The following is a 6,000-nucleotide window of genomic DNA, read 5'->3' on the forward strand; positions in this document are numbered from 1 at the left end:
TACAATCACAGTTACAGGGACAGTCCCCTCCCTGCAGCAACTTAGGGTTAAGTGTCTTACTCTGGGACACAATGGTAGTAAGTGAGGTTTGAACCTGGGTCTTCTGGTTCATAGGCAAGTGTGTTACCCACTAGGCTACTACCACACACAAATCTGATTGGCCACACTGACTGGCCACCCCAACCAGAACTGTTAATCTGTTTGTTAAATTAGAGTATTGTTTCCAAATCGGTGGGTACGTAAACAGTTGTTTGCAATATTTAGTGTTTAATGATTTGCATATGTTCACTATGAGTTGAAAAGTTAGTTGTGTAGAGTCAGGGTGACCAGATTTCCTCTTTTCCCCGAACATGTCCGGCTGGGTTTTTTGTCATGTCTATGGCGTCTATATGTATATTCGTTCTAGTAATAGCACACACACATGCAATCTGTACTATCCCCCGGGCACACCTTATATATACACTCTGTGCCCCATGCCAACAAAAAAATGTCCACATACCCTCCTCAGGATGGTCAAGATCATGATCGGTATTGTTGTGTATGCAAAACAACTTATGCCTAGAGGTTAACACACTTGCCTATGAACCAGAAGACCCAGGTTCAAATCCCACTTACTACCATTGTGTCCCTGAGCAAAACTCTTAACCCTGAGTTGCTCTAGGGGGGAGCAACTATTTTATCATTTTAAACAATTTTTTAAACTATTTTATCAAAGCCACTTTAATTAAAGTGATTTTATCATATTTCTCATGAAAGTGCCTAATATTCGGTTGTCTGTGGCTTTTTGCCTTGAAAAGTACCTTCCACATGTGTCTTCTCTTTTTTGTCACATGTGACACACAATAGCACAGCACCCAGTGCACACTGTGAAATACGTCTTCTGCATTTAACCATCACCTTGGTGAGCAACGCGCCCGGAGAGCAGTGTGTGGGGATGGTGCTTTGCTCGGTGGCACCTCAGTGGCACCTTGGCGGTTAGGGAATTCAAACCAACAACCGTACGATTACAGGTCCGTTTCCTTTCCTGCTAGGCCACCACTGCCCATCCAATCCAGTACAATTCATACAATTCAGCGGCGCAAATGGAGAACAGGTTCTACGAAACAGCCGCGTGTGTACCTCCCCATGTTTCTGCCACGACTGCAACATGGCAACCCGCAGGCCTGTGCTCCATCACGTCCCTTGACGCTCCTGCAGGAGTTGCTCCTGCATGCCCTGAATTCCTGCAGGGTGAATTACTATGAGAACGAAAAGCGAGACATGAAGACTGGGATGTTTAAAATTGCTGAAGCAGGCGTCCATAAACCACATCCAAGATCCATTTGGACACATGACACGTATTTGTTCCACATATTTAAGTCCATTAGTCAATACAGCATGCAGATGAATTCATCTTCAATTAAATTCCTTTTTTTTTTTTTTAAGAGCATTAATTTCATGAAAAGGACAGGATTATTTAGTTTGTAGACTGATGGCATTTCAAAAATGTTCATTTTTTTCAAAAGGATGCACATACTGCCTTGGTGCTTATCAGGACCTTTTTTCCCCACATACCTCTTTCCCACAGCCCCTTCTTCACCCCAACAGCACCTCCTATGGTGCCACGTGTCACCCCTCCACCCTGACTGACCGATCTCCAGACAGACGCACCTAAAGACACAAGCCTGCCGGACTCTCCTGACCCTTGGTCTTCCTCTGGACCCTCAGACTGACCTGTGCTGAATCACCCTGACCGGCCACCTGCAGCTGTTTCCTGCTCCCGTCCTCCTGTCTCTCTGTACCTCTCGGATATTTGTAGCGTGCCTGTTCTTAGCCCTGCTCTTCCTCTTCCTACAGGTCTTCGTTTTGCTGGCACACTTCATATTAGGCTCTGTACAAACATCCTGATCAATGAATAGGACGAACACTTGCTCTCTTGTCTGTCATTCATTGTATTCTGTGATGCAGTTGTCCAGTTTAAAGTTGTCCGGTTTACATATATTGACAAATATTTGCCCATTCTGCCTGGAAATGTCTGGTTTTCTTTACAGCATAGTTACTGCATAAATAAATGACTGCGTGATAGGTGCTGTCTATGGTGCTGATCCCAGACGTTTTAAGGGGTTGAGATGATTAGGCAGACCACCCATTACTCTAGGTCTATGCTTAAAAATGAACGGGAAAAACAAACAGAGAGTATGATCAGAACTATTTTACTTTGAAAAAACTGTTGATGGCCTTCTGTTTCAGAGGTTAATCAGTTCTTAATTCGTTAATTACAGGATCGGGCCTAGTGATGCACCAATCCGATCCGAGTATTGGAAAAAATCACAGTGTGCCGATCTACGAAACCCAAGCAGTTCCAAGCAGCATACAGTATATTTATGCAATCTTTATAAGTGAAGAAAACCTCAATTAATTTAAATTTTAAGTATATTTAAGTAATATTTAAATATTTCAGTTAAATGTTTCCTTAAACGTAACACATTAATCTCAGTCTCTTCCCAACAGTAGGCTCAGGCAATATATCGGTATCACAAATGAGAAAGCTGGATCAGAACATCCCGAATCAGCCTGGTTCCCTGTCACAACACATTAGCACCTGGGAAATGATCTTTTCAAAAGCCACCCAAAGGTCGCGACTTTGCCTGCAATGGCTGCACGTTACTGTAAGGCTACTGTAAGGCAACCATGATGACCAAAGAGGTCGCCAAAGGGTGATGCCAGTCCGTGGATGGCGGCCAACAGCTGAGCAGTGCACTTTCCCATGTCACCAGGGTCACGGGGTCCTGTGGCAGGGACAGTTGCTCGGTCCACAAGGGCTGCCTGTGTGCGGCTGTCCCCAAGAGCGAAAACATGCTGGGTATTAGGACAGAGAGGGACAGTGGCTAGTGAAATGAACAACGGGACAGGCATCTTAACAGCGGAACTGAAATGAGAAAACATTCCTTGAGGTGGTTGAACAACAGCTGAACAATCTAGAGCTAAACATGGCAGGCACCGTCAGAATCAACTGGAATCTGATCTCAGATCTCAGACAATTTTCAAATCCAGACACGAAACGCTACTGTACACTGACGGACGTTTTGCTCGTGCATCATTTTTTCTGCATTTCTTTCCAATGCATTTACCTCTTTTTCTCACATATTATTTGTAGCCTGTAAGGTATTAAATATATGTATTAAAATTACAGACCTTTTCCCCCTCAAAAATTGCAATTGGCATCAAGGATCTGGTACGTTGTTGCTAATGCTAATAAAGTGCTGATTGGTCAGTCTTCTGGATAAATCTGCCAGTCTATAGCCATCCGAAAGAGCGGACTACTCCAAACTCGAACCCGATGGCAGCTTATGCAGTTAATGGGAGAATGTTCCAGAGTTCCCCTTTTGTCCAATTGAATGCAAATCCTGTCATAGGTCTTGAAATGACTTGAATTTTCCCTAAAAGGCTTAAGCTCCACACAGCGCCAGAGTGTTGTAGTGTGGATTCTGAATGTGACTGTACATTGACTACAGTTCCTCTGGTGTTTATTTTTGTATTTTGTCGGTTTTTTTTCACGTCGTCCTACTCTACATGGCTCCACGCTGCTTTTGTTTTCTGTCATCACATCTTTGGACTCCATGTGCCGAAAAAGCTTTCTAAACCTAATTTCCCTTATATCCGTCCTGACACCCATTTGGCGGAGACCCTAATCACAGGTATTCCCCTCTAAACCACAGACTTAACGGCGCCCGTTCGACAGACGTGCAGATCACGCGCGGAAACTTTCACCCATTCACCGCCAGTTCGAACCCGGGAGGCCAAGGCTGCTGGCCGTCCCTCAGTGATGTCACCCAAACCCACACATAAACTCAGCATCCTAAGTGGAGGCGTCCAGGTGTTCCTGGGAGGGACCCAGAGCTCCTGAAAGGGGAAGATCCCGCTGTTGTCGGAGGGATTTGGTTCCCTCAGAATCGGGCGTGGTGTGTGAACAGTGGAGCTTTGTCAGGCAGCGCTTGCATGGGAATTCCTGCTAATGCCTGGACCTCAGTTAAAACCTCCGGCTGTAATCTCCAACTGCGAAGTGTGTGATCCCGGGCTTAAAGTTAAGACTCAGTGCGAGGTGGGGTGGGGGGTGGGGGGTGGGGGACACGACCCAGATCCCCAGTTAACTATTATACACGATGAGGCGGGTTGGGTTGAGTTGACGTTTCACTCTAAGCTACCAATGATTTCATTTATTTCCATGGATCAGTGTGATGCTTGTTAAATAAAACCATTCTTATTCATTAAAATGCTGCAGATTAGTCCAGGCTTTTTAAAATTATATCACAAATGTTTGTGTGTAATTATTCATTTATTTCATTTTAGATTTCGTATTCAATTATTTATTGACACAATTAGGGGTTGATTTATGGAGAGATTTCTTGATAAGTAAAGATTAGATTGAGGGGATTGAGGGACTCTGATATGCAAATTAGGACTGTTCTGATTGGTTGACAATAGAGCAGTTTGCATCTCCGAAGTAGGTCAGACATTTCGTACATTTTATAATAAACAATTGAAAAATTTACTTGTTATTTGTTTTATGACCCATTTTTGGCTTTCATGGTGAAAGCCTAGTGGGTAACACACTCGCCTATGAACCAGGAGACCCAGGTTCAAATCCCACTTACCTCCATTGTGTCCCTGAGCAAGACACTTAACCCTAAGTTGCTCCAGGGAGACTGTCCCTGTAACTACTGATTGTAAGTCGCTCTGGATAAGGGCGTCTGATAAATGCTGCAAATGTAAATGTAAATGCAAATGAATACCATGTTATTGATGCAGATATGTCACAAACTGCAAATAATCAATAAATATTCCATAATGACATTTATGTTTCACAGATTTTTTTTCTTCTCCTAGCCGTATATGCTTGTCTTTTTTTTTTTTTTTTTTAAGAATAATAAGCTAATCGCGGTGACGTGCAGAGGCTTGTGTGCAATCCTGTGAAATGAAACACCGCCACCGGAGCTCCTGCCTCAGCTCAGGCGAACCCGAGGCATTTCCTGTGTAGCTGACATGTGAGTGAATGCTGTGGGAACGCGGTAGATTCTGAACCCGGGCCCTTCAAGTCGAACTTTGACTGGTCCGGCCGAGGCATCTAGCTTCTCATTTGCGCCGCAAGATCAGTTCCAACAAGTCACATCCCGCCCTGTCATCCCAGATCGTGACTTCTTGCTCTGTTGTGGTACTCGAGAGGAGCGCCTTTTGTGTGTATGTGTGTCCTTTATTGTGGCACTGCTAATGGTTGCAGTGTGTATGGTGTCGCGGAGCCATTGAAGAGCCTCTGTGTTCTTTTTAGCTGGAATGATAATAAAATCAATCAAATTTGAAATGTATATTAGAAGAGAGAATCATTTGGATTTCAAGGATATGAGTTTGTGCACAAACCTTGCACAAAAGCTCGGACTTGCCGTCTCCGGAACGCTCTCAAGGCAGCCTGGGATACTGTGTCCATGCAGCTGAAGCGATTGCAACCAAAATCCAAAAATCACTGTTCACAGGAACAGTGATCTGGTGATGACATCAGTTGACCTTTGAACCCTGCTGTATTACTGAGGGTGTTTTTATCTTCCCTGCGTTTTGCAATCAAATGTTCGGTAAAGTCTCTTGTCCCTGGATGGCGGGGTGGGTGTTCAGGGTGTGGTTTACGGGGGGGGGTCGCCATACCCCTCGGCCTCTTGTCTCCTGCTGAGCCAGCCAGTCTGGACCATGAGGAAGAGCCTCATTATTTTGGGTTTCTGACTCTTTATTCTTCGGCCTCGATCTGAGGCCGCCGCAGCATTCCTTCGCTGCTTTTCTTTCCCCCCTTTCTCCCTTTCTTTTTATCCCACTTTTTTTTCCACACAGGACAGTGGTTATCCGCCCCACATCAGAGCGTCTCATCTGACCCCCCCTCCCTCCCCCAACACATTTTTTTTTTCTTGGCTAAACTGCACAGCGTCTCGCTGCTGAAAACAGAAACATCTCCTGACCTTTTGTGAAGAGAGGAGCTCT

The sequence above is a fragment of the Denticeps clupeoides genome, chromosome 20 (genome assembly GCF_900700375.1).
Source record: "Denticeps clupeoides chromosome 20, fDenClu1.1, whole genome shotgun sequence".
In the NCBI taxonomy this organism is placed as follows: domain Eukaryota; kingdom Metazoa; phylum Chordata; class Actinopteri; order Clupeiformes; family Denticipitidae; genus Denticeps; species Denticeps clupeoides.